Source organism: Chelonoidis abingdonii, chromosome 2 (genome assembly GCF_003597395.2).
Source record: "Chelonoidis abingdonii isolate Lonesome George chromosome 2, CheloAbing_2.0, whole genome shotgun sequence".
Lineage (NCBI taxonomy): Eukaryota > Metazoa > Chordata > Testudines > Testudinidae > Chelonoidis > Chelonoidis abingdonii.
The window spans coordinates 225,118,800-225,140,875 of record NC_133770.1 but is presented as its reverse complement, the minus strand read 5'-3'; the positions used below and the strand labels follow the sequence as shown (position 1 = coordinate 225,140,875).

Genomic DNA, 22,076 nt, shown 5'->3' with positions numbered 1-22,076 from the left:
GAGAGGGGTGAACTGAAGCCAGCCCATCCTGGCCAAGCCAATGTCATGATGAGCCAGCCAAGCTATGGCGGACTCCATCTCTGGCTCTCTCCCCATGTCCCCTCATGGCTGGGTTCCTGAGTCCCTCCAAAATATCAGCTCCTTCTTCTAGTCACCTGACACCTTGTTCTCCAGCTCAGTTCACAAGACCTATCTGCTGTGGCTTCCTGTTAGATTTTGATTGTTCAGTCATTGGGGTGTCTGTCTTGCTGAACCCTCTGTTGATTTGAGTTGGTTTGAGCCAGTTCTTTAATTACTATTCATTTTACACAGACAGGGAGGTGACACTGTCTCCCGCACTGTTCCAGGAGCAGTGTTAACCCTTTGGCACCCCCTGGGTAGCCATGCAACATACAGAGGGAAACCGAGGCATACCTAGGATTCAAACAATATTACAGACAATTTCCACTTCCATAAGTCACAGTATTACATATTCTCCCAGAAGAAAAAGGAATCTACAGCAAGTGTTCCACTCCATGGATCTCACTAAATTACACTATCAAGAAATTACACAACATTGTTGTGCAATTTTTTTTAGTGCTTTCATCTTTAGTACTTTACAAAGAATAATGAACTTCACCTCAACACCCCTTGGGCAGTTATCTTCATTTTACAGATGTGAAAACAAACATAGATGTTAATGACCTGGTTCTCTGAGCAACTACGGCGCCTATTAAAGCCCTATGCCTCTCAGGTCACAAGGACTTGCTGATAATCACAAAGCAAACTTGTGCATAGCCAGGGGTAAACCCCAGGTCTCCTGACTCCCAGTTCTGTGTTACAAGTCTAACATTCCTACCACAGAACAGCCACATGAACAACAAAAGGATATAACATGCTTATTAAAAGCAAGTATCAATAATACACTTCAATCTGCTAATATAACCAAAAAAAATCATGATTACTAACCTTTCTGTAACTGTTCTTCAAGAGGTGTTGTACATGTCCATTCCAAAGCAGGGGTTCACATCCTGAGCACAGTTGCTGGAGTTTTTTCCCTTAGTGGTGTCCATCGGGTCGGCTCCAGCATTCTCTGGTGCCGCACACTCACAGAACCCAGATAAAGGGCCTTGCTGACCCTGTGCCCCCTCAGTTTATTCTTACCAGCTGACTCTGATAATACATCTCAAAGAATAACAGTTACAGAAAGGTTAATAACAGTTTTTTCTTCTTTGAGTGCTTGCAGATGTCCATTCCAGTGTAGGTGACTCTCAAGAATCTGCATAGGAGGTGGACATAGAGTTCAAGAACAAGCTGACTGCATGACCAAAATCAGCATTATATCTGGCCTGCTGAGTGATGGCACAGGGCATTGAGAACATGTGGACCAAAGGACCAGGTTGCTGCCCTACAGATGTCTTGAATAGGAAGGAGGGGGGAGGAATAGCTCAGTGGTTTGAGCATTGGCCTGCTAAACCGAGAGTTCAAACCTTGAGGGGGCAATTTGAGGCAAAAATCTGTCTGGGGATTCGTCCTGCTTTGAGCAGGGGGTTAGACTAGATGACCTCCTGAGGTTCCTTCCAACCCTGATATTCTATGCTATTTTTTCTACGAAACTTGTGCTAGGAATACAGTGGAGGAGGCCTCCAATCTTGTAGAATAAGCAGTTAGGTTAGCTGGAGGCAGAATGCCAACCAGCTTGCAATGTGCACAGTGTAATCCAAGACGAGATTCTCAAGGCGGAGGTGGGAAGGCCTTTCATCCTGTTTGCTATTGCTATGAACAGCTGGGTTGATCTGTGAAATGGCTTGATTCTTTGTAAATAGACATGCCCTGGCATTCTAACATCCAAGGAGGGTAGACATTGCTCCTCCCTGTTTGCATGTGGCTTCAGGAAGAAAACCGGTAGAAAGATCGCTTGACTGCAATGGAATTGTGAAACCACTTTTGGGAGGAATGCCAGGTACGGATGCAGCACCTTATCTTTAATGATGATCATATATGGGGGCTCTGATATGAGGGCACAGATCTCAAACCCTTCTGACTGAGGGGATGGCCACTAAGAAGGCCACTGTCCAGGAGAGGTGCACCAATGAACATGTTGCCAGTGGCTCAAACGGGGGAAAAGACAGATCAGTTGTTGACCCAGGGTTGGAAGGCTGAGATTGCTGCTAGGTGGACCTTGACTGAAGAAATAGCCAAACCCTGTTGTTTCTGATGCAAAAAGTACTCCAATATGAGTTGCAACAGGGATTGCGTGGGTGGAACTCTGCGTTGGGAGGACAAGATGGAGAATCACTTCCAGTTTCAAAGGTAAGTGGTCCTAGTAGAGGGTTTTCTACTACCTAGCAGAACTCTATGGAGCTGCTCCAAGCAAGCTTGCTCCTGAGGATTCATCCATGGAGCTTCCAAGCCATCAGATGAAGAGAGCTGGGGTTCAGATGGAGCAACTGACCATGGTCTCGGGAGATGAAGTCTGGGTATAGCAGAAGCAGGAGCAGGGTTTCCATTGAGAGGCCTAACAGGGTGGTAAACCAATGCTGCTTGGACCATCCTGGGCCTATGAGAATGATCGGTGCCCGATCCCGCTTGATTTTCATCAGAACCTTGTGTATCATCAGGGTAGGAAGAAATGCATAATACAGGTGATCTACTCATGATAGCAGAAAGGTGACCATAAAGATCCTGAGCTGTGGCCTCACAGGGAATAGAAGTGGTGGTATTTACTGATGTCGCAGGTAGCAAACAAGTCTATAAGGAGAATCCCCCACTGCTGGAAAATGTCTCTTCCGGCGTCTGGCCAAGGGGACCATTCATGGTGAGAGTAAGACTTGCTGAGGTGAGCCACCAGCTGGTTCTGTGCTCCCAGAAGGTCCAACACTTCGAGATGGATTGAATGGGTTATGCAGAATCCCACAGCTGGATTGCTTTCTGACATGGGGCAGGGAGGAGTGAGCTCCGCCCTGCCTGTTGATGTTGAGCACGGTAGTTGCACTGTCTGAGAACCCAAACGACTTTGTTCGTAATATGGGGCAGGAATAGTTGGCAGGCTAGGTGGACCAGCCTGAGCTCTCTGACACCGAGATGGAGAGAGCGCTCTTCTGGGGACAACAGACCTTGAGTCTTGAGGGACCCTAAGTGGGCTTCCCAGCCCAGTGCTGATGTGTGAGACTAGAGACATTGATGGTTGGGACCATGAAAAGATCACTCTCACTGAGGCCATGGCTACACTGGTGCTTTACAACGCTGCAACTTTCTCGCTCAGGGGTGTGAAAAAAACACCCCCCTGAGTGCTGCAAGGCGCCAGTGTAAACAGTGCCGCAGCGCTGGGAGCGCGGCTCCCAGCATGCAAGCTAATCCCCACGAGGATGTGGAGTACGTGCAGCACTGGGACAGCTCTCTCCCACTTCTGGTGCTATGAACACACTCACACTTCAAAGCGCTGCATGGCAGCGCTCTCGCGGCAGCGCTTTGAAGTTGAGTGTAGCTATACCCACGGACCATGTGTTAGTTCAGCCACCGAGTCAGTAAATCGAGGACTTGAGCAGGCACAGTGAGCACTGAATCCAGATGCCGTGAATGTGAATACACCATGGCCAGCCATGTTTTGAAAGGTCTGAGACACAGCCTTACATGTTACACTACGCAAATGCATATGCCATGTGGCCCAGAAAACAGACATTTTCAAGCAGTCTTGACTGGATGGGTCTGGATGGGATTAATCAAGACTGGCTCCAGAGGGCGCTGGAGCTCTCCCTATGGATACTACTAAGGGAAAGAATTCCAGCAACTGTGCATGAGCCGTGCACACACCTGCATTGGACTGGTCATATGCAAGCACTTAAGAAGAATACAGTACTAGACTATTGGGAACCATGAAACACTGTTAATCTACTTGGTTGAATCACTTCACCATGCTGTATCTAGAGGTTAGATTTTATCATGGATTCTCTTACTGTTAGGTACTTTTTAAAAAAGCATTTCAGGCTACTTATTTGCTTACATCTAATCTGAATTGCATGTCTAGTTCTTTAATATCAGTTAATTTTAAAATCTGTAATCTCCTACCTTGCTGCTTATAGTGTTTACCAATCTGTTATGGCTCAGAGTGCTAGCTGATTAATATTTTGTAAGCCCCAGAGTACACAAGCACTTCCATTATACAAAGCCTTCCACCAAAGAACCTAAAAGCACTTCACAAGCTAGTGAATTAAGCCTCAAAAATACCTCTTAGCTGTTAAAATATCTATAAGGTTTGCCCTCTGAAAGGTTAAAGAAGGCTGCAAAAATAGCACAGAAACAAGACTGCATAGCTTAGCACACTGAAGACTGGTCTGAAAGCCAGGAATTAGAGTTCTAACCACAATTCTACCACTGACCAGTTAAGTCATGCAACCAATGTCTTAGTTTTCCTAACATCTATATAAGATGAAAGTAGTACTTTCCCTTTTCACATGATTGATGAGGATTAATGTTTGAACAACACTAAGATACTGAATAAATGCTAAGTGTTATTAATGAGAAAATTTCAAATGAACAGAAAACAACATTACGGATGAAGAACTTCAGCTCTGTAGTGAAACATTTATGTTAGCACACTGATCAAGACAATGAAAAGGGAAAGTGGGTCATTGGTTAATGAAAGGAAGTAAATCCAGCTATCTTCCCAATAAGATGTATGTACTTTCGGTAGGCTCCTGTCTACTCGAAATGTAGGCACTTACAATACAAAGCTCATCTCTCTCCCCAAAAAGATAGAACTCCATTAAAAGGGGAGTCCCGGGGGTCAGTCAGGGAGCAGGGGGAGGGTTGTATGGGTTGGGAGTTCTGGGGGTCCTGTCAGGGAGCAGTTGGATGGGGTGGGGGAGTCCCAGGGGTCTGTCTGGGGGCGGGGGTGTGGATAAGGGTTGGGGCAGTCAGGGGACAAGGAGCAGGGAAGCTTAGGTAGGGGGTGGGGTTCGGGGGGGCAGTTAGGGGCAGGGGTCCCAGGAGGGGGCAGTCCGGGGACAAGGAGCGGGGGGGGGGTTTGGAGGTTCTGATAGGGCATTTGGGGTGGGAATTGGGAGGGAGTGGATGGGGGCAAGGGCAAGGGCAGGGCTCTCCCCTCCTTTTTGATTGTTGGAATATGGTAACCGTAAGCAAGGAGGGAGCTGGGGAGCGCATGGGGGCTGATGCCCACATACATCCACTGCAGCCTGCAGGAGCCCCCGGGGGGGGGGGCGGCGTCGGGCCGTCGCTGCTCCTTGCTAGCGGTGCCGTTGCCTTTGCAGGGCTGCTGCCCCCCTGCACCGTGCCAGCTGCTCCGTGGCTGGGGCTCGCTGCTGCTGCAAGTGGGACGCTCTGGCTCTCCTGTGCCTCTGGAACGCAGCTTCTCCCTGCCGAGCTGCTGCAGTGGCCCAAGCCCAGCAAAGCCAGTGAGTGGACTCGGAGCAGAGGCCACTGGGGTGGGGTGGGGAGGGCTCGTGGGGGGGGGCTGTGCACCCTCCAGGGGAGTTCAGGGGGAAGGGATGGGGGAACCTGGTCTGGGGAGCAGCCCCTGGGCATGGTTGGCCCCTGGGGTCTATAAAGGCTCATTGGGATTTGCCCCTCAATGAACTGATGTGCGGGAGGGGGAGGGGGGACGCAAGGTAGAAGTTTCCCCTAGGGCACAAAATATCCTTGCGCCGGCCCTGCGCCAGGGCTGCGTGCACCCCAGGTTAAGAACCACTGCACTAAACTGATAAGATCTGCATTTTAATTTAATTTTAAATGAAACTTCTTAAACATTTTACAAAACTTGTTTACTTTACATACAACAATAGTTTATTGACTTATAGAGAGAGAACTTCTAAAAACATTACAATGTATTACCAGCACGCAAAACCTTAAATTAGGTGAATAAATGAAGACTCGGCACATCATGTCTGAAAGGTTGCTGACCCCTGGATTAGACAATTAAAGAGAATGAGCCAAATTGGACCATAATATAAATGGGTAGTACTCCAATGGAAGCCAATTTGCAATCTTAACTAGTAGGCACTATCAGGGTCCTGCTGCAATAAGTTTATAGGGAGTAAAATGATTTTTTTTGGGTAGTTTAGGAATCAAATTACAACCATGCCACTTAAGTTATATAATCTTTTGGAGGGGGATTTTTAAAGTCAAAGAGTACTTTAGGTATCCTGTTCCTATTGAAACATAAAAGGCACTTTGAATATCTACTCCTTTATCTTTGCTTTGCTTTATACCATCTTCTATTGCAATAAAAATTGTAGCCCACATGATAGTGGCTTAGTCACACTATTAGTTATGACAGAACAACTCTATGTAGGCTGAGCAGGTGATTATTATACACAGCATTTAACTTTTTATACATGAAGACAACATTTAGCGTTAACATTAGGTGAGAAATTTGTCACATCCACCTTACCCCAGTGATCCCAACACTTGAGATTTTATTGCGAGTCTCATAATATTGGTGATTTTCTCAAGCCCCCAGCTCCTGGAATGATGTAATTACATGAGAATCTAACCTTTCATTTAATAAAAACAAGCTGCTAACCCTCCTGCCTGCAGAGAACAGTGTGGACCCAAGTGGACCTTTAAAGATTCCAAAACCAAAAAGTCAAATAAAAAGATCCCAAAATGCATTTATCTCATGGTTTGAGGAGCCTGAATCATGATTTCTGAATGTGGGGACTGGCAACACTGAAGTGCTTAATATTCAGTTGCCTGATGCAATTAAATATTGCTCCCTCAACATTCATGCTATTCCCTGGGCATTCTACATTCTTAGTACAGGCAAGCTTCAGTTGCACTGCGGTAATGTTATTTTCTTGCAAGGCAAAACTGGAAATGTTAAAGGCAACTACTATACTTTAGAAGACTCTCCATCTGATGTTCCCTCTACATGTCTTAAAGAATTCATGTAAGAAAGATGATGACTAAAGCAGACTGTCAAACATTCTGTGGAAGGGATTGAACTCCATTTCTAATTATGGTCCTGTGGCAGGAGCACACATTTAGGACTATGTGCTTCCTTCGTTCCACACCTGATCTCCCACAGATGTCAATGAGAAATTTGCACAAAGGGAGGAACAGAAGATAGCCCTTATACAGTAGCTAAATTTTTAGTTACATGTCAAGGTCTTTGTCACACTCATCAAAATCACTTGGGGGGAAAATATGCTCACCTTTAGGACAACTGCTATTTCAGCCCTTTGTTTCTCTTCCTTCCCCATGTTTCTTTCATTTCTCTTCCTATTCCCTTTGTCCCTTCTTTCTTCCCTCTGCATATCCTTCCCTGCAGCAGCTCCCAAAAATCACCCATCACTCCCCTTCCATCTGCTAAAATGATCAACAATTAAATAGTTGATGATATTTTAAGTATCACTAGTATGTTTTGTACCCTCGTACAGTTTTGGGCAACCTACAGCCCGTCAGGGTAATCCGCTGGCAGGCCATGAGACAGTTTGTTTACATTGACCATCTGCAGGCACAGCCTCCTGCAGCTCCTAGTGGCTGTGATTCACCATTCCTATCCAATGGAAGCTGCGGGAAGCAGTGTGGGCCTTAGGGCTGTGCTGGCCGCTACTTCCCGCAGTTCCCATTGGCCAGGAATGGTGAACCATAGCCACTGGGAGCTATGGATGGCTGTGCCTGCAGACGGTCAATGTAAACAAACTGTCTCACGGCCTGCCAGCGGATTACCCTGATGGGCTGCGTTCAGCCTGAGGGCCACAGGTTGCCCACCACTGCTCTAGTAAGATTAATGGGGTTAGTTTGGGGAAAATACTACCCCAGTCTTGTTTCAGGCTGCCTGCAGACTGAGGAAGAAAGCATTGCTTTGGATTAGACTCTGCTCACATTTGGAAGGTTCTCTAAGAGGTAGAAACTTTTTCTAAAATGAAAACTTGTTTCTGCAAAATCTGAGTGTGCCATATTGAGTCACAAATATTTCCAGTGAGCCAGCTCCGGCAAGCAGGTTGGGTTTCTTAAACTCCTGAATCACAGAAGCAGAGCAATCGAAGATTTCTCTACTCAGACTGCAAGAGCACTTAGTCATTGCTTGAAGTATCTTTAATACAGGAATACATTGTTGAAATGGACAAAATGCAATACACTATATTCCAGCTAGAATCTGGCATCCATCTACCAAAAACCCATAAAATGATATAATCCTTACTTTACTGTCCATTTATTTTATGCATATTTTTGAATAGCAACAAAGTAACAAAATTCAATAACCTGAAATGGGTCTTATTACTATGAATTTAGGTTGTTCCATTGTAAAAAGCCCACCTTTTAAGTATTTTAAACACAAAAATATAGCAATGATATTATAATAATATATTTTGTTCACAGTGTTAGAAAATTATGTGCTGATTTTATTTAATGCAAGGTAACTAAAACCCATATATTTAATAGTTATGAGTTATAGTTAACATTGATAGCTTGGCCATCGGAATGGACTGTCATTAACTTTGAACAAAAACATACATATGTTGCATTTAAAAAACAATACTGTGGTGTTTTGTTTTGTTTTTTAAACGAGTCAGTTGCATTGATAAACTCCTGTGGGATAGTTCCTGGTATTAGGACAGTGGGGAAAAAAAGTCACCCTATGGTTCAGAACATTTTCAGACAAGACCATAAAAGGATATTTAGGTTGTTCAATTACTAAGTAAGGCAGGGAAAGGATACTGGTTAGCATGAAGCTATAAACAAACATTCCATTCAAGTTAACTTTGTCCTTTAGGTTCAAAATTTAGATCCAAACTACAGCTCTCTTCTCATGTTAAATCAAAATTGACCATATAATAATTGTGTCTTCATGCAGTTGTGACTGTCATAGGATGTTACCCTGCACTGACTTTTGGGAGACCTAATCAATCAGTTTCCAGAGGATGTAAATGCTGTGAAAGTGATGCATTTAGCCAAAGGAGTAAAGTGACTTGTTTTAGTGACACCCTCTGGCTAATAATGAAGATGCAAAAGAAGCAGAGGAACTTTTTTCCCCTGCCTTGAAGGAAAGACCGTGTTCCTCTACTTTTCCTGCTTTCAAGTAACTATGCATAACTTTTCTACATGCAAGCAGCAGAGCAAATAATGAAAGCCTCTTGTCAAATAAATTTAGAAAGTTTTAGCTTTAGTGAAGCAAAGAAAACTTGCCAGGAGACTGAAATTGTTTTATTGTGTTCCTTTCCTGAACAAATTCTTTTTTCTAATCCATACTGAGATGCGTTTGGCTGCCTGTACTGCTAGCCAGAAAATACTGAATAACTTCAAGTTAACATGTACTCTAAAGCACCATAGAAACATCAATGTTTTTTGTTGTTAGGATGCATTCTAAATGTATTCTTTTAAAATTCCTTGTTTAATGCATTGTATGTTTAACTGCCAATGAAAACTTTTTCTACATATCCTGGGGGAGTATTCTAAATGAAAGTTGTAAAACTGCCTGGATAGTTGAACTTCCTTCCCTATATTGCTATCCCTACAACTTTAACAATTAAACAAAAAACCCACAAACCATCACTGAGATGTCAAAGGAAGCATGAAAGTGCATCAAAATTCCATTGCATATTGATATGTGAAACCTGGATTTGGTCCATGTTCAGCTACAGTGCAGCTACCTTTATAGTAATATGATGAACCTCTGGTATTAAAAAGTTGGCAGCTGGGATTTTATTTTGATATTCAGTGTGCTACAAAGTTCCAGGAATTTTGGGAGGAAAGACTACAGAGTAGGCAGAGACCAGAGGGAATACTCTGGAAAGCTGCCGGTTGGTTGAGGGTGGGACTATTCACTCCAGGAAATCTGTATGTCCAAGATAAGTTTTATTAGGCAATGTGTAGTCACAAGCAGACTTTTGTAAAGTAGACTATATATCCCGGTTGCCTCTACACTAGTAGTTTTCTTCAGATTTCCTACTGTTTCACAACCACCTATGGGAATACTAGTATAATCAGACTGATTGCAGCTGTGAGTGTTTTAACAGTGTCATCCAGACATGTTTTGAGCAGGGTTAGAAAATACGTGATTAAAATGCTATGGTCACTCTACATAGGCACTTCCAGTGGTGCAGTCCTACCACTGTTAAAAACAAGATGCAGGTGGAGGAAATCCATTAGAATTTCTACAGCTTTGAGTCTCAGCTTCTTCATGGGGCCCAGATCCTTTGTTTCATCTTTGACTCATTCCAGGCCTCTTTCAGCTTCTTTTGTGCTATAGCAATTATCCACTGGTCTTAATATGAAAACTCCCAGCTTAAATATACTGCATCTCTCTTCTGGTTCCTCAAATTATCTCAGCTCTCACCACTTCATTCTCACATAGCTTTTAAAGTCTGCAGTTATCCCCTTACAGCTCTCCCTAGCATGGTTTCAGTCTTCTTTTTATAGAAGAATCATAGAAGATTAGGGTTGGAAGGGACCTCAAAAAGGTTATCTAGTCCAACCCCCTGCTCAAAGCAGGACCAATCCCCAGACAGATTTTTACCCCAGTTCTCTAAATGGCCCCCTCAAGGACTGAACTAACAACCCTGGGTTTAACAGGTCACTGCTCAAACCACTGAGCTATCCCTCCCCCCTTTCTCCCTCTCCCCAGCCCCCTGTTAAACAAAGCTCAGCTCCAATTCTTCATTTACCAGGAACTGTTCTAATCCTAACCTATCAACATATCCCAATTCTCTGCAAACATTCAGGTCTCCCCTCCTATTGCTTCGAAAAAACCATTGCCTGCATCTGTAGCACTTTTTTTTTTTTTTTTACAAATATGTCTGAGTGTTTCAAGATATTCAAAACCCGTAATCAACAGCTGAACCATCTCCCTAGTTCCCTTGTGAAACAAGCCTTAACATTGTTTAGAGAGTACAGGAAAAACATGGCTCATCTTTGCTTAAATATACAACAAATAAAATATTCTAGCAAGTGAAACAAGCCCTATGCCCCCATCAAAGTCAGACCTTATAAATGGTAACACTGACAGACTTTCAAGCATTGGCAGGTGGGTTCTAAACTAAAAGTTTCTGAACAGGGATATGTCATTTTATGTATATATTAAGTGCATACCTACATAAAATATAACGTGTTACAAGATATAATGCCATACAGTGAACTGTACTCTCTGTACCTTGCCAAGAGAGACTGCATGTGTGCATATACTTTTGACAGCACCACACCGCATGCTAGAAGATGTTCTTATTTTTATTTTACTTAAAAAAAAAACACTATAATAGTGTAGGTATATAATAGTCTTCCTTTTGGGGAAAGTTTAGAATTCAGGATGTGCAACAAGACAGACACTTGGCAACCATGATACAAAGAGACAGTTAATATGTGACAATGTTTCTTTTATCAACAGCAGCTTGTGTGTTCATCATTTTAAAGACTTTCAAAACATTGCCATCTTGTGGACCTACCTCTAATTGTATCATTGTTCTCTGCTGTTCCTACAGGTGAGTCAAATAATGACTGCAAATTGCAAACATGACAAATTGAGAGCTGGACAGATTAACCTAGCGTCCAATACACAAATAACTGAAAATTTACAAAGAGTTCTTCCTTATTGGATATGCATTATTAACCATGTACAGTAACATTTGGTCTAGCTCTCTTTTCCTCCATTTAAAATTGGGAAGGCTGCCTTATTTAACTGGTAGAGCTGATTACTCAGTGAAGTAAATGAGCATTGAAGAGAGAGCATCAGACAGTTTTCCACCCAGAGTTCCTGAACCAGGAGAGAAGGAGAGACAAGGAATAGGAGAGAGAGAAAAAGATTCCTCTCCCACCTTTGGCTTCCCTCTTTATTAACCCCCTGCCCTTATTCCCTACACATTTGCAATATTTTTTCTGGAAGCAATTTTCATTGGTGCTGCTAGCTGTGAATATGTTACCATTAATTTGTATTGCATGGATAGTACCATTTAAAAAAGGCAACTTATTCTGACTTGTACCTATATATTCTTGCATGCTGGATCGTGCTGCAAAGGAATCTCAGTAACTACCGTATACTGAATGTCACCCAACTGTTGCTTTGATTTTGTTTATATTTTTAAAGAGCAAGTCAACCTTGAAGTCAATACCTCATTACTTTTAGTCAGTCACAACATACTGTACATTTTATCACACCCCACAGAGAGAAATAAAACACTTACTTTGAGCATCCAAGCACTTTCTCTGGTTGCCGGAATGAAGTATTCCTTGCAGCAATTTGGAACTAGAAGGAAAACATGACAACAATTAGCTCAGCAAGGAAATAGGAAAAAATAATGAATAGTCTTTGTCTATATGGGATGTGCAGCAATGCAACAACCATGCCTGTTCTAAAAACGAAACAAGAGCAGAAACCTTTCCTCACAATATCCTAATTCAGCTGAGTTCACACAATAGCACAGTGTCTGATATAACTGCACAACAGTCATATGTGCCTCCTAGATGATAGGAAATCTGTTAGGTCTCTTGCACTGCCACATTCAGAGTTTATTCAGAGTTGCACGTCATATTTCTGCCCCCTTGATTTTGCCAGTCTTTTCTGAGCAAGAACATAATCACAGTAAATTTATGAGCATTCCACCAAACTGATCTTCCTGGCTATGACCCACTTTAAAAAAAAAAAAAATCTACTATTGAGAAGCAGGGCCGGCAACAGCATTCCAAGCAGGTGCTTGGGGCAGCAATCTGCAAGGGGCGGCAGTCTGTGCGTTTTTGCCCCCAAGCAGCGCGCCAAATTGCCGCCGCGGATGGCGGGGACAGTCTGCGTGCTGTTAGGGCAGCATGCGCATTTCCACAGCAGTGGCAATTCGGCAGCAGCTTCTGTCTTCAGCTGGAAGACAGAAGCTGCGCCGCCGCGGACAGCTGAACATAGAAGCTGCCGCCGCATTGCTGCCGCTGCGGAAATGCACATGCCGCCCTAATGGCACACGGACTGCCCCCACTATCCGTGGTGGCAATTTGGCACGCTGCTTGGGGTGGCAAAAACAGTAGAGTCGACCCTGTTGAAAAACATGTGTAATGCAGATAGGTAAAGCTATATTCTTGCTAATGTTACATTACGATGAAGTGGCGTCCCTTAAAAGCTTTCCAGTTTTACCTTACGCAGCTACACATCATTACCTCAGCTTATGTAAATATTTCCTATAATATACTTCCCTATACACAAAGAAGGCAATATCTATGCTATACTGAAAATACGGATATAACATTATTTAATTATCTAAGGCAACTGAGCATCTTTTGAAGGGGACCATTGTATGATTAAATTTTTCATGTAATCCAAGAACACCTTACAAAAACAGTTAAGTTGCACTCTTATAACTCAAAGTGGACTTTAAAAATTATTTCATTTTCTCTTCATAAACTAAAAGCATGAGCGTTGCCTGTTTAATGGCATGTGCTGTTGAACACCACCAGCACGCTAACCATTATAAATGAAGAATGCATTCTATAAAGATTTTTTTGTAATTGTATAAATCAACAATCCCAAATTTTCTGCTCTCTGGACTGCAGACTTTCACTAAGTAGTCCAGTGCAGGTATTTTATGAGATGGGGACCTGTTTTGTAAATCATTTGCCTATTAAGGCACCTACCTATATTAACTCCTTCTACTCTGGCAAGCATGTGGGGGAGACTAACAAATGACTAGAGGGTGGAGAGGAAGCAGGGACATAATCAAGAAGAAGGGAAAGCAAGAGAACTCGCAACAGGAGATGGATGCTTTTCTATCTAGTTCAATTTTCATTTTGTTAATTTAAGAATTTCAGAAAAGCATCTGCAATGAAAAGGGCTGGCTTTAGGAAGCGCGGGGCCCAATTCGAACAGTTTCGATGGGGCTCCGGCAGGGGTGACTTAAAAAAACCAACCTCCCCACCCACCCCCCAAAACCCAAAAACACGTGGGGCTTGTACTCACCGGGTGGTGCTCCGAGTCTTCGGCAGCACTTCGGCAGCGGGTCCTTCACTCACTCCAGGTCTTCGGTGGCACTGAAGGACCCGCTGCCAAAGTGCTGCTTAAGACCCAGAGCGAGCGAAGTACTCGCCATCGAAGTGCCGCCGAAGTCTCGGAGCGCCGCCGGGTGAGTAAAAATTAAAAAGGCACCTCTAGCCAGGGAAGGGATTCTCACTGGGTGCGGGGCCCTCTTAGGCGCGGGGCCCGATTCGGGGGAATTGGTGGAATAGGCCTAAAGCCGGCCCTGGCAATGAACCAAGCGTGTAAGAAAAATGGTCAGGTTAGAAACTCTTGAAGGCAGGAACTGTCTTATTTAACATTTTGTGAAGTACTGCATACACATATTGGGCTTTATAAGAACTTATTGCATTTTTAAAGTATTCCTGAAAAAAAATCCAATAATTTTTTCAAAAAAAAAAAAAAAGTGAAAAAAGGAATAGAATGAAGGGATAAGAAGGCAGGATAGACAAAAGGAGGAAAGTCAAGAAAAGGAAACAGAAGAGAGGCAGAGAACACAATATACTGTACCTTGTGGTTCTATATCCCCTACATTTCACTACATTGCTGTGTTCCACAGCTGTTCATTAGGGGGCTGAGAGGTGAGGTTATGCAGAATGCTGTTAACCAAAGCTGGGTGAATAATGGACTTTTTGGTTTGGTAGCATTCAAAAAAAATAGTGTTTGATGCTGTGTTGAATCGAAACCAACATTTTCCAAATTTTTCAGCCAATTGAAGAGTCAGAAAACACAGAGGGGCCAAACAAAATACTTTTTTTTGACTAAACTCAAAATTGTGCTTCAATTTTGGGCATTTTAATAAAAGCAAAGGACCACAAGGGCTTGTCTATATGAACAGTTAGTGCACTAAAGCTGGGGTGTAAGTTTATCTCACACTAGCCTGCTGCGCACTAACTGTCCATATGGACCCTGTTGCCATGCGCTATAAGATCACTAGTGTGCTTTGATCTATTCCCATTTCAAAGCAGAGTAGATCAAAATGCACTACGGAACTTTTAGTGTGGACTGTTCGTGTGCATCAGGCTAACGCGAGGTAAATTTACACCCTAACTGTTCACATAGACAAGCCTTAGATTCACAAAACAGAAGGGAAGGTGCTTCTCTCTTCTGGTGAACCAATTCCACGTTGCATCAATAGTTACTCATTGGAGCAGGGATTTAAACTTGGGTCTCCCAGATAAGTGCCCTATCACTAGGCTACAGAGTCACGTCTCACGCTTTCCTGGCCAAGTGACTATTCATTGTCATCAGGAATGACTAAATTATTCATGAATTCATTGCCATTCATAAATTCAACCAAAACTGCATTTTTCAGAAAAATAAGCTATTTGCCAAAAAATTTCCCCTAGCTCTACTGTTGATGCAATTCGAATCAGAAGGCATCTTTTACATTTCGGCATGTATTTTTTAAGAATTTAATGACTCAGGAATAGGTATTTTCTTTTGAGTTTCGATCCCTGTGTTCTGCATCTGTGCCTCAGGGGACTGGACACTTCCCATCCTATTAAGCAGATTTTTTTCCCCAAGCACTGAGAATTTAATGCTACATGATGCAATTCTTACAACAAATTGTAATGTGAAAAAGACAGAAGCTCTGCATGCTAGAAAGTTTCCTCTCCTGGCTTTGAATGTCTTCTCCTCTTTTTGCAAAAAGTGGAGAAGACATTCAAAGCCAGGAGAGGAAACAGGATATAAATACAACTTTTAGAAATTGCAAGGGAATTTAAAGGGGCCAAAAGTGTCAGACAGTCACTTTTTGCACAATGAATGAATGACTACCCCAGCCACAACAGGTTGCAGAAATGGATAAATTCAGGGTATGTCTCACTTTAACAAAGAGATGTGATTGTGGCATGTGTAGATATACCTGAATAAGCTGTGATCTTCAGTAGAACCTCAGAGTTACAAACACCAGAGTTACGAACAGAGGCGGCTCCATGTTTTTTGCCACCTCAAGCACAGCAGTCAGCAGCCTTCGGTGGCATTTCTGCGGGTGATCTACCGGTCCCACGCCTTCGGCGTACCCACCACCAAATTGCTGCCGAAGCCGTGGGACCGGCAGACCTCCCACAGAAACACCAGCAAAGGCTGCCTGACTGCCCCCCTCACGACAACCAGCATGCTGCCCCCCTCCCGGCTTGCCGCCCCAGGCATGTGCTTGCTGTGCTGGTGCCTGGAGCCGTCCCTGTTTACAAACTGACCGGTTAACTACCCACCTCATTTGGAACCAGAAGTATACAAGCAGCAACAGCAGAGCCAAAAATACAAATACAATACTATGTTAAATGGAAACTACTAAAAAAAAAATGAAGGGAAAGTTTTAAAAAAAGATTTGACAAGGTCAGGAAACTGTTTCTGTGCTTGTTTCATTTAAATTAAGATGGTTAAAAGCAGAATTTTTGTTCTGCATAGTAAAGTTTCAAAGCTGTATTTAGTCAGTGTTCAGTTGTAAACTTTTGAAAGAACAAACATAACATTTTGTTCAGAGTTACAAATATTTCAGAGTTCTGAATAACCTCCATTCCTGAGGTGTTCATGACTCTGAGATTTTATGTAATTAGCTAGCTAAAGTAACAATAGCAGCGAAGCTGCAGCAGCATCTGCAGCTGCATTGGCTACAGCTGCTTGTCAAGGTACCCTGGTTACATACTTGAGCAGCCACTACCTGTCTTGACGTGGCTTCACTGCTATTGTTACTGAAGGTGTCTTTGATGAAAGCTAGCATGAGTATGTCTATATGCAGGGCTGGCGCAACCATTTAGGCGGACTAGGTGGTTGCCTAGGGCCCCGAGATTTGGGTGCGCCAAAAAGCACCCCCAAATTTTTTTTTAAAATGGTTGAGCAGCCCTGCTCAACCAGGACAGAGAGGGAGTCTGAGCTGCCGGCAGCAGCCGGCAGCCCAAGGTGTCCCCTGGGTCAGGGTGTCGCCGCGGCAGCTGGCAGCCCAGGATGTCCCCTGGGTCAGGGAAACCCTGGGCTGCTGGCTGCCGCGGAGGCGCTCTGACCCTGGGTCAGGGCGCTGCCGCGGCAGCCGGCAGCCCAGGGCGTCCCCTGGGTCAGGGCGCCACTGGAGGGGGCAGCAGGCAGCTCCTATGGAGCTGCCGCACTGGTGCCTGCAGGCGGTCCGCTGGTCTGCGGCTCGGATGGAGCTGCTGCAGTCGTGTCTGCGGGCGGACGGTCGGCTGCTCGCACGGCTCCGGTGGACCGCCTGCAGGCACACCAGACCCTCCGCAGGCACCACTGCGGCAGCTCCACCGGAGCAGTGGGACGGCAAAATTGCCGTCCGCCTAGGGCGCTCAAAACCCTAGCGCCGGTCCTGTCTATATGTGCTGCAATCATACTTTCGACAGCAGTGTGGACACACCCTCGGTCATAGCCATGAAGTGTGAACTAGTAAACATACTGCTGCATGGGATCATTTTGCTGGCTACAAGATAAACTGGTGAAGATTAATTGGACTATCTCAAAACTACAAATAGTATGGGAGCAGGGTTCTGCACAGGTAGGATAGCACTAGCAGTTGTAGGAATGGAGCTGAATTCAGTGTTGCCTTCAATTCCAAAAAGCCCACAAAAGGTATCCCTGTTGACTCAGATCAATTCACAGGAGAGACACTGACAGAGTACACATCTGAAAATTCCAACAAGCATGTGGCAGATTTTTCATGCCTCTTTCTGCCTTAGTAATTTAAAACACATTTTTGATCCAAATCGTTTGATTCTTTTCCCAAGCCTTGATTTCACATTGAACATTGGCATGAATAAAGGCTATAGGCTGCTAAAAAGTTTTCCTCCCCTTGTTTACAAAGCCACCAATAAATCTTCTGAGTGATCAAAAAGAAAAAAGTGTTACACTCTTAAATTCAGTCTTGTCCTGCTGAACGACTTAATAGGCATAGAAGGACAAACATGCACTGTTCCTCACAAGTGGCTAGGGTACGCTCATAGCCCTTACCTCTAAGAAGCATCAGATTTCATCCTCACAGAGCAGCCAGCCAGCTCTAACCCTTGAAATAGAATTCCCTTTTGCTGAGCTCCTCCAAGATGGAGATACATATAGAGATGATACATGGATCCAAGACCTTGGCAATTATGAATGAAGATCCCATCTGCGCTCTCATGAAGACCTAATTCCCCTCCAACGCTTTATAAGCTTCCTATCGCTTTCTGTAAAGGCTTAATGACACCATAACTATCTTCTAACTGGGAGGGTGCCATAGAACTGGCTTCAGAGTCAGTTAATGTAATTTCTGTTACTACTAGTATGACAAGTATTGCCAGCCAATACACTAAGTATCTATGTAAATAGTAGGCCTAATAGTAATTGGGTAAATGAGATTTACAAAGTGTGTCCATTTTGCATTATTGTTAATTTCTAATTTGGTAGCACAGGCTGCCACACTTTCTGCAACTGTTATTTCTTCCAGAGGTTTCTTCCCTTTGCCACTTTAGCAGGCAATGCTACTTTTTGGATCATGAGAACAAGTCTCTCCTTTCTTTTTGTTTGGTACAAAGAAGTAGAAAATGTCTGCGTTTCAGTTTCTCCTGTCACAGTGATTAAAGTCTTTCCTACTTGCATTTTCAATGTGTCTGATATCTGCTGGCTTCTACACCTTGCATGTGATCACTGGATGAGTATGTTAAGCATCTGTCTGTAAGTCTGCTAGTCTGGTACTCCTGCACAGAGGTTATACCAATGGAACATGTTTTGATCTGTTTTTACCAGTAGGCTGTCTGCTATTTTTAGAGTTGGGTCTTGTAGCGGAGTAGTCACCCTGCTCCTGCCTGAAGGGGATAAAGCAGCCCTGGAGAGGGCTGCAGCAGGGAAAGCTAGGCTGATGGGGAAAAGCAGCCACAGCTGTGGTCAGCTTAATCAGGGTCCAGCTGTTCCTTATAAGAGGGCTGTGGGCCAGAAGAACAACAGACTCTCTCTCTAGCTTTGTGAGAGAGAAGGACCTGGCTGCCTGGGAAGCTGAGGAGGGTACCTAGGGTGGAGCAGTGCTGGGGAGGGGCAGAGGGAGCTGGGGAGCTCCAGCCTAGCTAAGCCCCAGGCTGCAGGCCGAGTTAATGGCTCACAAAAGGGTACTAGGGCTGCAGAGGGGCAGCCCAGAAATAGGCAGATGATGAGTGGTTTACAAACTGCAGTCTGCCCCAGGGAGCAGGGGTTAGATGATGACTGGCAGTAGCCACTGAGGCAAGGAGGGGATAGGGGGTTCCCCCTGGAAGGGGAGACCCACATTGAGGGGGTACTGCGGTAGGCAGAACCCCTGGGCAAAGGGCCCTGGGATCCAGGAGGGACACAGGGCCAGCGGCAGGCGAGACACTGGCCTGCAGAGGGCACTCTGGGCTGGAAAGAGTTAATTCCCTGGATGACCAGCAGGAGGCGCTGCACTGGAGAGTCACTGCACTGCCACAGGTCTAGTAATCTGAATATGAATGAAGTTGACCAGATTTCTGGGTCATGCATTAGTGCTGCTTACCAACTTCACGTATTACTTCAGAACCTAAGCGCCTGTCATCACACCATGCTGGTGTTCCATGAGTCGAACAATGAGGCAAAAAGAGTGGGATCTGAACCCACATCTTCCATTGAGGAGTGCACTGAGCTACTACCTTGAGGCTGAACTGAAGTTATATTTTAAACTCAAAACCAAAATTTACTAGATTTAATCATTCCACATTAGACTGTTAGACGTGTTATAATTTGGAAAAGTAACCATGACCATTGCACAGGACAGGACCTGGAGATTAGTGACAAGGTGGGTTAAGGGCATGAGGCATGTCAGTAACTAGGAAATTACCTGCACTTTTATTAGAGGATGGCTGGCAGTAACTGCTATATCTAAGGATACTATTTCCATTATACGCCCCTTTGCACATACTCAGCTTTACAGCACAGCTTTGCTTCTGAAATTTCTCAAGCTCTCTGTGCCATAAGTAGCTTTTTTAAAAAAAAATGGAGTATAAGCAAAATTCTGTAGGTTTTTAGTTTGGCAGAGGTAAAAAAAATAAAAAACTCAGTCTTTCCCATTTAAGAAATTCTACCGACAGTCTAAGTCACAACTATTGCAAAACCTACCACAGTTAGAAACTTAACATGAGGAGAGTCCAATGAGAATTAGCAATTAAAGGCTTTGATGTTACCAAAGTTATATCCTTCAGAAATCAGTTGCTGAATATTGAATGATGGAAAATCTTGTTCAAAGATGTGCTGTATTCTTGGAGATGCACACTATCTGCTGTGAATTAATTTACAATGCAACTTTCAAAATAATTTTGATAGATTTAATATTCCTATCTTTAGAATTACTAGCCTTATTGAAGCAAATCAGTTTGGTAGACTTAAAGGCAGTTATTTAAGTATTTGTAAGCAATTCCTTGAGTCACCTTGACTCATACACTTCCAAATATATCATAACATGCATAGATTAGGAACATGCATAGGTTTAGTTTGTAATTTTAAGATACCAGGCCAATTTTTCACCAATGGTTGCATATTAAGATTACAAGTATGTAGTTTACTGGTAACAGTGAAAAGCACTAATTGGCTTTGGCTGTCTGGTGTGTTATGGAACTGGGGACTTGTTTCATTAACTAATTTTTTAAAATTCTTCAAAATATTAGGGTTGCATAGTTAAGCACTTATGGTCCTAAAGACTGACTATATAAAAATGCCGTCATTGTACTTCAGAGAGCTGCCCACTATCTGCATCTGGAATCATCTTCCCTACCCAGTAGATGGTCTTGTCTTGAGTATTAGTCTAGTGCCTTAACCACATCTGGATTCTATTGCCACCTCTGCCTCAGTCTTCCTGGGTAACCTCTGTGCCTCAGTTTCTCCAGCCAAAAATGGGACTACTTCCCTACCTCACATGGATATTGTGAAGATAATTAAATTAATGTTTGTGGGATGCTGAGATCTCAGGTAAGAGCTATAGAAAATAAACTTGTATTACTCTTGGTAGCACTGCTGAGATAACAGCAGAGTATGAGCAGGATACGAAGAATTAGTTACTTAATTGCAAACAATTACACATGTACAAAGCCACTGAAGACAGACACTACAGATATCAGAGGACTGAATTTGAAGGCCGTAAGTTTGCACAGGTGTGACTGAGCTCATAGAATCGACCAGTAGTTAGAGCGCTCACCTGACACTGGGTGACCTGCCTTTGCCACAAACTTCCTGTGTGACCTTGGGAAAGCCATTTAATCTCTTTGTGCCTCAGTTCCCCATCTGAGGCACATGGCAGGGGGCTGGAAGGGATATACCCTGTTCCACCCCTTCCCCAAGGCCCCGTCTCTACTTCTTTTCTGCTCCCTGTCCCTACCTCTTTTCTGCTCCTCTACAGAGCTGCGTGCACGCTGCCGCTCTTCCCCCTCCCCCTCACTAGGACCATCAGCTGATTGGCGCAGGGAAGGAGAGGGGAGGGGCAGGAAAGCACCACACTGGGGGAACAAGCGGGGGAGGGAGGTAGCTTGGCTGCTGCAAGACCAAGCTTCTGCTTCCTGCCCCCGCAGGGGAGAGCAGTGGGCAAAGGGGCTGAGGGCCAGAACCGCGGCAGCGTACCGCACAAAATCGGCTTGCGTGCCATGTTTGGCATGTGTGCCATAAGTTGCCAACCCCTGGTCTAGATAATACTTAGTCCTATCATGAGTGCAGGGGACTGCACTAGAGAACCTCTCAAGGTACCTTCCAGTCCTTCGATTTTATGATTGCTTGATTCAAATTTTGCTTAGTCTGTAAAGTTAAAATATAAACACCAGTCTAAATTCTATTTCTTAGGTAACCAACTTTTATCTCTATGCCTGCTACTTAAAATAACTGAAAATCTATCTTTCTGTAGTTAATAAATAGGTTTTATATTTTACTTCGAACAGCGTGCTTTGGTTAAATTGCTAAGGCAATCTCAGCTCAGATTACAATGGCTGATGCATGTCCACTTTCCTCTGAAGAAGAGCCCAAGTAAGTAATGAGCTTACACTGGCCAGGCTTCTGACCATTGCAAAGATGGTACAGTTCTGGGGTGCAGGGCTGGAGTTGGGGAGGATTGGCTGAAGCCTCTCTATTGATGGTTCATGAATGGCTGGGAGATCACTCATGTAATTCAGTTGGGTGTGTCCCTGCCTGTGGATGTCTTTGTAAGTGCAGT

At 44.0% G+C, this 22,076-nt stretch overlaps 1 protein-coding gene across 3 annotated transcripts in view; it reads right to left on the bottom strand.

The window, feature by feature from the left end:
- MAPRE2 (microtubule associated protein RP/EB family member 2) overlaps positions 1–22,076 on the bottom strand; it is a 156,591-nt gene that overhangs the window by 109,620 nt on the left and 24,895 nt on the right. For all 3 annotated transcript variants that reach the window (XR_004377288.2, XR_004377287.2, XR_012655347.1), the window contains one exon: positions 12,117–12,178. The gene's annotated coding sequence lies outside the window, so the exon portion shown is untranslated. The remainder of the gene's footprint in view (positions 1–12,116; positions 12,179–22,076) is intronic.